Source organism: Lissotriton helveticus, chromosome 8 (genome assembly GCF_964261635.1).
Source record: "Lissotriton helveticus chromosome 8, aLisHel1.1, whole genome shotgun sequence".
Classification (NCBI taxonomy): domain Eukaryota; kingdom Metazoa; phylum Chordata; class Amphibia; order Caudata; family Salamandridae; genus Lissotriton; species Lissotriton helveticus.
Window position 1 is genome coordinate 147975326 of NC_136069.1, and position 10173 is coordinate 147985498.

Consider the following 10173-nt stretch of genomic DNA (forward strand, 5'->3'; position numbering starts at 1 on the left):
AAATCGTCATGTGCTCGTTAGAGGAGAGGTCGTGAGGTGTCCAGTATGGAGCTCTGAGAGTGTTTTATGGCCTAAGATATGGTGAAGTCTGGAATTTGAGGCCCACTGCAGGACGAGCTGTATGCAGGTGCGAAGGTCCTAATCAGCTCGAATGAAAGGGACTTTGTTCAGTGGCGCCTTGCGCAGGCCTGTAGGAGTTTCCAGGAATTTCAGGGGGTATCAGCGCACGGAAGAAGGAGCCTGGGAACCAAGGTCAACTATAACGAGGGTCTTCAAGAGTACCATCATGGAGTTTACCGCGCAAAGATGTACCACGTGAGGGGCGTCCCAAGGGGCGTTTCTATTGGAAATGTGATTTGGTATTAGGGAAAGTGACCCGGGAAGAGAGCAGAGCAGATGATTTTGGGAGCCTAAGGAAGCGGATGGGTAGGCAGATAGGCTGATCAGGAGAGACCCATTATCAGAGAAGAGACAAAGAGAAGTGCGTGATCTTCTTAGGAAGTCACCACGGCTGACACCTAGAGGGTTAAGATCTTGCTAAGTAGGGATGTCATTTAGTATAGTGTAGGGACAGACTAACCTTAATTTTCTTTTCTGTAATGACTTTGAGGTTGCAACTTGTATCCATTTTGGCAACCCTGATGGTTTTCGAACTTGTACTTATTATTCTGTTTTTCAGACTCAGACTATTCAAAAAGTTCATGTTCATAGTGATACCGATCTACCTCTTGAATCTCATTTTGAGAAGTTTGTATCTTCAGTTATCTTTGACTTTATATTAAATCTTTAAAACTTAATTTTGGTCAGTGGTCATTTAGAGTGGTGTAAGTTCTTAAATTGATTGTTTACTGCGAGATTACCTTTTACTCAAGACAGGTACCAACGATTCAGTCGACAGGAAATGGGATTTGGTAAGATAATTAGTAACCAGTAATCCCGCGTTAGCAGTTGGTAGCAGAGTGAGGATGGTTATCTTCTTGAGGAAGGTAATCTAGAGAGGTTAGTTTACCCCAAGGCCCGAGACGTCGAGAGACGAGCAGCGGAAGAATCGTGTGCCGAAAGGTGCAGACGGTGCGAGAAAAGCAGCAGTATCGGAGAGTGAGTATAAAAAGGGTCATGCGTGAACAGATTGCGGTGTTTTGTGTTGTATTTGTATTGTAATGTCTTGCGGAGTTGAATGCCTGTAGTGTGAAAGAGAGAAGGTTGTGAGCGCGCGCAACCTGGTAAACTGGTAACCTGGTAAACGGGTTAACTGGTGAAATCTTAAGTTCAGGCCAGAGCTTAAGTGGTTTTGGGTGTATCGAACATCCAGGGTAGTTGTCGACCATAGTACGGAGGTCACGAGGTACCATTGACCGCCGTGGATCCAAGATAGGGGGAGTGTAAGAGTGTGTGTATGAGTAACGGACGCTGGTCGAAAGTTACTGTGTGTGAGTAACCTATCGGAGAAGGCGATTGTCTGGAAGTAATCGGAAAGACATTTCGCCAAGTTAGGGTGACAACTACAGAAAGACTGTGGGCGTACAGTCAAAGAAAGGTGATCGCTTGGACGGAAGTAATCATTTTTCAGAGTATGAATGGGATGCGTGCATGACCGAGGAGACGAGCTGAGAAAGGAGGGGAACTGCTGCGAAGGGGGACGGGTGACGTCGGCTAGAGCCGCGCTCTGATTGAGCGGTTGGTGTGACGTTAGCTAGAGCCGCGCTCTGGTTGGGCGGCTAGAGTGACGTCGGAGGAAAGCCGCGTACGGATAGGCCAGTTAGTAAGAACGGGGCTGAGATTGGTGGAATATCATCAGGAAGTAAACAAACGCGGAGAAAAGAGAAATCATGAAGTGTTTTAAGTGTTTGAAAGGGATTTTTAAACGTAAACGAAGTGAACATTATTACGGGGAAGAGGCTCCCCCAGAGGGTACGCCAGCTCATTATATGGCAACGAATGTGGGGCTGCATACGATATTGTGGATTGGGGCTTGGAATAAGCTTACGGAAGGAAATGAGGAAATGCAGTTCCCGAAGTATGGAACGTTTAAGTTAGAGGTGTTACATCGGCTAAAAGCAACCATGTCCTCATTGAAACCCTCACCTAGACCAACACAGTTTGAGGCTCTTAATGCATGGATTAAGGCTGCACACGACCGAAATTTGAACAGGCGTCAACAAAGGCTGACGCGATCGGTAAGGGCAGTGCGAGATTCCAAATGGGATGAGGAGGAAAAGCGTTGGAGGGTACAGACTATTGAGGTGGAGAAAATGTATCCGATGAGGGAGGTGTCAGGAGGAGGAAACCTCATGGAAGAAGACGAGGAAAGCGAGTCGGAGGACAATCTGATAAACAGATTGTTAATGGATAGACCACCTCCGAGAGTGGAGTTAATAGAAGATAGAGGGCTCGCAAGGGAAGACGGGAATGAGATAGAGGGATATACACCACTCCCTATATCGGAATGGACACCTAGCAAAGGCGGAGAAACACCTCCAAACAACACTGTACAGAGTGTAGTGGGAAGGTTTGTGGTGCAGAAAACGCCAACCACAGAAAGGGTTGAGTCTGTGGGATTGCCAGACGCTCTTCAAGTGCCTGTTACCATAGGACCCATAGTTTCGATCTATAATTCTGAGAGAGATAGAGGGGAACAACAAAGGCAATTGGATAGGGAAAGGGTTGAGATGGAAAGGAGGAATAATGTGACGAATGCATGGAAACAATTGCCAGGTTCGGTAACATGGAATACCCCATTAGACACAACTGTCGGTCCCAATTCAGAACAGGGAGGTCCGAGAGGACCAATGGATCTAAGGGGACCGCGGCCAAGATCTTTTTCAGAGTTAAGAGCTGATTTGAGGGAATGGGACGGGTCCATAGTATCTCCGAGTAACAGGACAAGAACGGAACCAGAGTGGGAAAGCAGGGGTAACGGGACTGTATCTCATTGTGGGGCCAGCGAAAGCAGTCAGGGCCGGGAAGGCCAAAGTGAAGAGAATGGAGGGGATGCATGTCCTACAAATCAGAGAGAACAGCCGGAACAAAATACTAGGATTGTAGAATGTGAGGAAATGTCCCGTCTCTGGGGGAAAGGAGGAGATGAGGCGGTACGGGCTTTCCAGAATAGGTTTAGGTGCCTTCATCATACACTTGGGGAAGACGTTCAACATTGGAGAAAGGAGAACAGCGATAGGTCCCGCCACGCCTCGAATAATCAGGAATCACAGGGAAGTAGGGAAGAAAGAGGGAGTAATGGAACATCTTACCCTGCATCCTGTGAAACTAGCCCGGAGGGGGAGAGAGGGGCCAGGAGGCATGAAGGAGTGTTTCACCACCCACCCCGAGAAGATGGAAAGGCATGGGACTTAGAGAGATGGGAACAGGGGAGGACTCCCTATAATTCACCAATACCTAAACGTAGATCTCGGAGCTGGGATGGGAGAGATGCGGATGGAGGAGCTAAATTGAGTGTCTTGAAAGCTGAAATAAAGGCAAAAAGGCTTGATGTTACCAGTTTAAAATCAGATGTTGATGAGATAATAGATGGAACATTGCCTTTGGAAAGGATAGAATTGTATGAACAGGATGAGTTATTGTTCATGGCAAAGGATATTACTAGGAAAGCTAGAGCGTTTCATGAAAAACTGACTGATTTGGCAGACAAGTATGCCGTGGATTTGTCTAGGACAAGGGCATTGCAGAGCAACCACAGATTACAGTACGCAGACCAAGATCTAGATGAGAAGAGAACTACTGGATTAAAAACACACATAAGAGAGTTGGTAACAGGGATAAGAGTGTGGAGAGAACTGGATAAATGGGAAGAAAGGTGGTCGAAAAAGGGCACAGTTAGGCGAAGTACAAATGTGATGACCCCTGAGGGAAGGGTAATGCAGATGGAGGCATTCCCTTTGCGAGAAATATCAAATGGAAATTATGTACATGTGCCCTGGAGTAGAGGAGACTTAGCCGCATTTACCAACTCATTTCCGAAGTTGCGGGACAATCCAGTCGAATGGTATAAGCAGGTAGAGAGGTTCGTTAAAATCTCGAGAGTACTGTGGATAGATTTGAACACGTTGGTTGACATCGTGGTCCCATCTGATCTATGGACCCCTTGTAAGACTAGTGTCGAATGGCCAAATGCTGAACCATTGAGGGATGCTCGAACAAATGGACCATCTGAGATTGTCATGCGAAAGTATGAAAGGGTAATAGCATGGCTGAAAGATAAGGTACCACCACAGGATATAGATTGGGTAAAAATAGACCGAACAAGGCAGGAACCCAAGGAGACAGTTCACGAGTTTTATGAAAGATTGTTGAAAACATTCAAGCAATACAGTGGACTAGATGTAATGGATCCCAAAGACATAGGGCAGTTCGTGTCAAAGTTTGTCTTGGGGTTGAGACCTGATATTTGTTTGATGATACAGCAACATTTAATCTGTTGGCAGAACAAACCACTAGATGAGATTTTACGATATGCGAGGTACTGCAGTGACGAGATAGATTCTAAAGCCAAGAATCTAAAGGAGAAATTGATGGTGGTGCAAATGCAGTCCGCTGGGAAGGGTGGCCAGCAGAAGCAGGGGATGGGACGAAAACCAAATGGTCAGAACAAAGATAATGAAGAAGGGCAGAGACCTAAGATAGACTTTGCCACTTTAAAGAAAACGACAAAGTGTCATCTGTGTCATCAGGTGGGGCATTGGCGACGCGAGTGTCCCTTTAACCCTGAAAACGGAGAGCTAGAAGTAGAAGAGCAGGTCCAAGAAGACCCAGTGCAAAAAGTGACAGTCCCAAGCAGTAAGGTGGCCAAAGGGGGGACTTCGGCTCCACGGGCCCAATTCCCACAGCCACCGAAGATAGCAGCTGGAGGAAAGGTCTTTAAACAAATGCCTCTGTTTATCGAGGAAGAAAAATGTTATTACATTGATCCATTGACAGGACAACGGGTGAGCAGTGAAGAAGACTGTACCCTCGGGGCAGTTCTAGAAGTGGATCAGAGAGGGCCATTTGTTGAGGCAGAAGTGGCAGGGTGTCCCACTACGTTCTTAGTGGACACTGGGGCTACTCGTTCGACTCTGAGATCAACGGTAGTTCCAGACTTGCCAATGTCAGGGGAAACAATTCAAGTGGTAGGAGTCGCAAATAAAAGAATGACTAGTCCCTTGACAGAACCAGTGTCTGTGAAAATTGGAAACCACATGAACGAACATCAGTTTGTGGTTTGTGACTCGAGTCCGGTATGTCTGTTAGGTAGGGATTTGTTATGCAAATTGAATTGCACCATATACTGCACCCCACAAGGAGTGGAGGTACAGACTACCGACGATGATGCTACCTTTAAGGTGGCCAATTCAAAATTCTGTGTAGAACTATATCCTACTCTGACTGTAGAAGATCTTCCACAAGACTTAAGAGATGCAGTGGCGTCAGAGGTGTGGGATTTCACAGGAGAAGATATAGGATTGATTAAAGGGGTAGAACCGGTAAAAATTCTGGTAAAACCAAATGTTGAGTTTCCAAGAACGCCTCAATACAAACTGTCCCAGGAAACGATTGCGGGAATAAAGCCTGTGATCGAGTCAATGATACAGCAGGGAATACTGAAGGAAATCGTGGGCAGTCCTTGTAACTCCCCGATTATGGGTTTGCAGAAACCTAGCGGGAAGTTTAGGATAGTTCAGGATTTACGAAAAATTAACAACATAGTCGTTTCATGTTGTCCCGTGGTACCGAATCCATCAGTAATATTGTTTCAAATACCATGTCAAGCAGAATGGTTCACAGTGATAGATCTTTGTCAGGCTTTCTTTTCAATCCCATTGGATGAAGAGAGCAGGTACCTTTTTGCGTTTAAAATGGAAGATCGCGTTTTAACATGGTGTCGAATCCCACAAGGATTCACAGACAGTCCATCCATCTTTAATCAGTTGTTGAAAAAGAATCTTGAGAATCTAGTACTGCCACAGAACTCGGTTCTGGTACAGTACATAGATGACCTACTTGTTGCGTCAGAAACAGAGGAAGCTTGTAAAGTAGATTCAATTGCCTTACTGAATCATTTAGCTGAAAATGGACATAAGGTATCTCCGAGCAAGTTGCAGTATTGTCTGACAGAGGTACAGTATCTAGGGCACAGGTTGGAAAAAGGGAAACGTAAGGTGTCCCCAGAGAGGATTGAGGCGATAATGAAAATGAATGCGCCTACAACTCAGAGAGAGGTTAGAATGTTCCTAGGAATGGTGGGTTACTGCCGACAGTGGATAGTTAACTTTTCACTGAAAGCAAAGCCCTTACAGAAACTGACGCACAAGGAGGTGAGTGATCCGGTACCATGGGATGAAGAATGTCTGGTGGCGTTTTTACAGCTGAGAGACGATTTATGTCGTGCTCCGGCTCTGGGAATGCCAGATTACGAAAAGTCATTTTCACTCTATTGCTGTGAGAGAGAGGGATGTGCTTTGTCAGTCTTGGCACAGACCCACGGTAATGCCCGTAGACCAGTTGCATACTTTTCGGCTACATTAGATCCAGTAGCCGCAGCGTTGCCCGGATGTCTCAAATCCGTTGCCGCAACGGGTGTCAGCATTGAAAGGAGCGAAAGTATTGTAATGGGACATCCAGTGGTGGTGTATGTACCGCATTCAGTTGAATTGTTAATGACCAGGACGAAGACGCAGCATCTGACCAATAGCAGGCTCACGCGTTATGAGCAAGTTATACTTGCCGCAGAAAACGTGACTCTCAGGAGATGCTCTGTCTTGAATCCTGCTACTTTGATGCCATTACCTTCGGTAATAGAAGGCGAAGGATGTGAAGACCACGATTGCCTTGATGTGACTGAACTATGCACGAAACCCAGACCAGATATAGTGGATGAGCCATTGTCTGACCCCGATGAAATTTACTTTGTTGATGGCTCATGTTTAAGAGACGATACTGGTCGGTTGAGAGCAGCTTATGCTGTTTGTACCATTATTGGAGTTGTGGAAGCCGCTTGCCTGGAAGGAGTACATTCCGCACAGGTAGCAGAGATTATTGCCCTAACTCGTGCCTGCATAGCAGGAAATGGAAAGAGAGTCACCATCTACACGGACAGCCAATATGGTTTCGGTGTGGTTCATGATTTCGGGCAGTTGTGGTCTCAGAGGGGTTACATGACCTCCTCTGGTTCGCCCATTCGAAATGGAGAATTTGTGCGATTGCTGATAGAAGCATTACAAGGTCCTGTTGACATTGCAGTAGTGAAGTGTGTAGCTCATACTAAGAATACAGATTTTGTGTCACAAGGTAATAGATATGCTGATGAAGTCGCACGCTATTGTGCGGAACAAAGTTATTCTTTCTCAAAAGTGGAAATAGAAGGTGCTGAAGAAAAGACTGAATTAAGTATGATGTTAGAAACTGTAGACACTTGGGAGGATTTAAGGATAATGCAGGAGAACGCACCTGAAACAGAGAAAAAGGCATGGGAAATAGCAGGCTGTGTGCGAAGTGAAATGGATTTTTGGGTTTCAGCAGATGGGAGAGCTGTGTTACCTGAAGAATTAGCTAATCCCATGGCGAGAGAAATACATGGTCCAGTACATCTAGGAAGGGATGCTATGATGAGAGTTTTTAGGCAGACTTGGTATTGCCCGAAATTCAGAATAGCAGCAGAATCAGTATGTAAGCGATGTGTTACCTGCCAACAACTGAACGTAGGCAAACGAACACCAGTCACACTGAGTCACATTGGGAGGTCGGGGGGGCCTTTCAATAGAATGCAACTAGACTTCATCGAGATGCCAAGAGTCAATCGCCTTCGGTATGTGTTGGTGATTGTATGCGTATTTTCCAGATGGGTTGAAGCGTACCCTACACGTAGGTGCGATACACTCACAGTGGCTAAATTGTTGCTCAGGGAGTTGATACCGCGCTTCGGGGTGCCTGCCTCTTTGGAATCGGACAGAGGAAAACATTTTAACAGCGAAATAGTGAAGATGTTGTGCTCCACTCTGAATATCGATCAAAAGCTGCATTGTAGTTATCGACCAGAAGCTTCAGGAATTGTGGAACAAGTGAATGGCACGTTGAAGAATAGATTGGCTAAAGTAGTGGCATCCACATCTTTGAGTTGGCCAGATGCTCTTCCATTAGTGCTCATGAGCATGCGCAGCACACCAGATAGGAGGACAGGTCTCTCTCCCCACGAGATCCTGATGGGGAGGGCCATGAGACTTCCTACAGTTCCAACTACTGCTCTATTGAATATTACAGATGATCTGATCTTGGATTATTGTAAAGGACTGTCTGACGCCATCCATTCTGTGTCCCTTCAGGTGCATGCGGCTGAAGTTCCAGCAGCGAGGAACCTGTGTCATGACCTGAACCCAGGGGACTGGGTCCTGGTTAAAAAGCACGTCCGGAAGAACTGCCTAGATGTTCGCTGGCGTGGGCCCTTTCAGGTAATCCTGATAACGAACACCGCGGTGAAGTGCGGGGGGCTGCCAAATTGGATCCATGCATCCCATACTAGAAGAGTTCCAGCACCTCTAGAAGGAACAGCTCCCATCCCAGACGAAAGCCCGGAAGTGGAAGAAGAGTCGCAAGAAGGGATTGAGGCAGCTGAGGAGGTGTCGGAAGAAGTTGGGAACGCAACGGATTCAGAAGAAGAGCGAAGGCAGGACGGCAGTGAGACAGAAGACGCAACTGAAGGAGAGAGCAGAAGTGAATACGACTCAGACTCAGATCCGTATCGGAGCGACCAAGAACCAAGTGGGAGGACAAGGAATAGGAGAATAAGGCTTGGAGCTGCCACTTGGCCAGCAAGAAGAAGAAGGCTAAGTTTGAGGTCGGCCCAAGAAGAAACGCTTACTCCTATATCCGAAGACTCAGATCCAGAAGAAGATATCCAGGATCAAGCCGAGGAGGGTCTTAGAAGATCAAGTAGGGTGCGAGTGCCTAGCAGAAGATACTCTACTCCCGATTGGACCTACCTCGTTGCAGATGTCTGGGAGACACAGAACAGGGAGGATCAGGGAAGTGGAACTGATCAGAACTGACCCGATCATCACAGTGCAAATAAAGTTTCTACTGCCAGGAGCGGAGACCGAAAGGTTGCTGACACTCAACATCGTTCATCCTGCTCTTCTGAGTGGAATAAGAAAATTGCTTTTAGAGACAGTTGAGTTTCCAGTTTGCTGTTCACGATATCCAATATTGGAGGGAACTCTTCTTCGTTTGGAAATGCTTGAGCGAGTAGTAGAAATGCTAGGAGCGCTTATTGTTGTGGACTAATACCATATTGTGAATGTCTTCAAAGGGGCGCAGAACTGGAAAGGTGAAGAAAGTGATCTTGATTAGAACGGACCCCTTTGTAATTGTGGATATAGAACTGATAGTACCAGGATTGGAAATTGAAAAAACACTAACTCTCAATTTCGTCCGTCCACTTGTCTTGAGCGAAATAAGGAGAATAATCCTAGAAAAGGTTGACTTTCCATGGTGTGGTACGAACTGTCCAGAACCTGAGGGAATGATACTTCGGATGGACGTTTATGAAGAAGTAGTGTCACTCCTTGAGTCATACATAACTTCAGACGAAAATAAGACTTTTGAAAAGAAATTGTAAATTGTTGCAAGATAACCTAGCGCCGAGTGGAAGAAGAAAAAAAAAAAAATGGTAGGGGTTTCCTTTTAGCGGATGGAGAAGGGCTAGGGTTGTCTATTTTACTGGACTTTGAACTGTTTTGCGGAAACAAATTGTCAAGCTTCCAAGTGTTCCAAGAAAGACATTGCAAGAGAGAAAGACTTTGTTTGAAAAGAAGAGGAAGTAAATGCTGGAAGAAAGTCGAAAACTACACTGTTTGAGAACATGGAGGCTGGCAACCCGAACCGCAGGGCAAAATGTATAGCTGTTACATTTTTAGGAGTAGTGGTTTCTCTTATAATTTTAGTGGTAACTGTTTCATTCCTAGCGGGACACGAAGGGGATGGAACCACAGTTAAGGAGGATAAGGGAGTGTCAACACCGAGAACTACCATTATTAAGGAGAAGGGAAACATCAATGAGAAAGACAAAGCGTTGTTAGATGCAGAAGTAAAAAGGTTACACATGGATGAGTCACAGGGGAATTACAAGTCAAATGCTTATGCTAAGTTGCTTTATGAATATGTTGATGCCATGGAAGTAAAGGA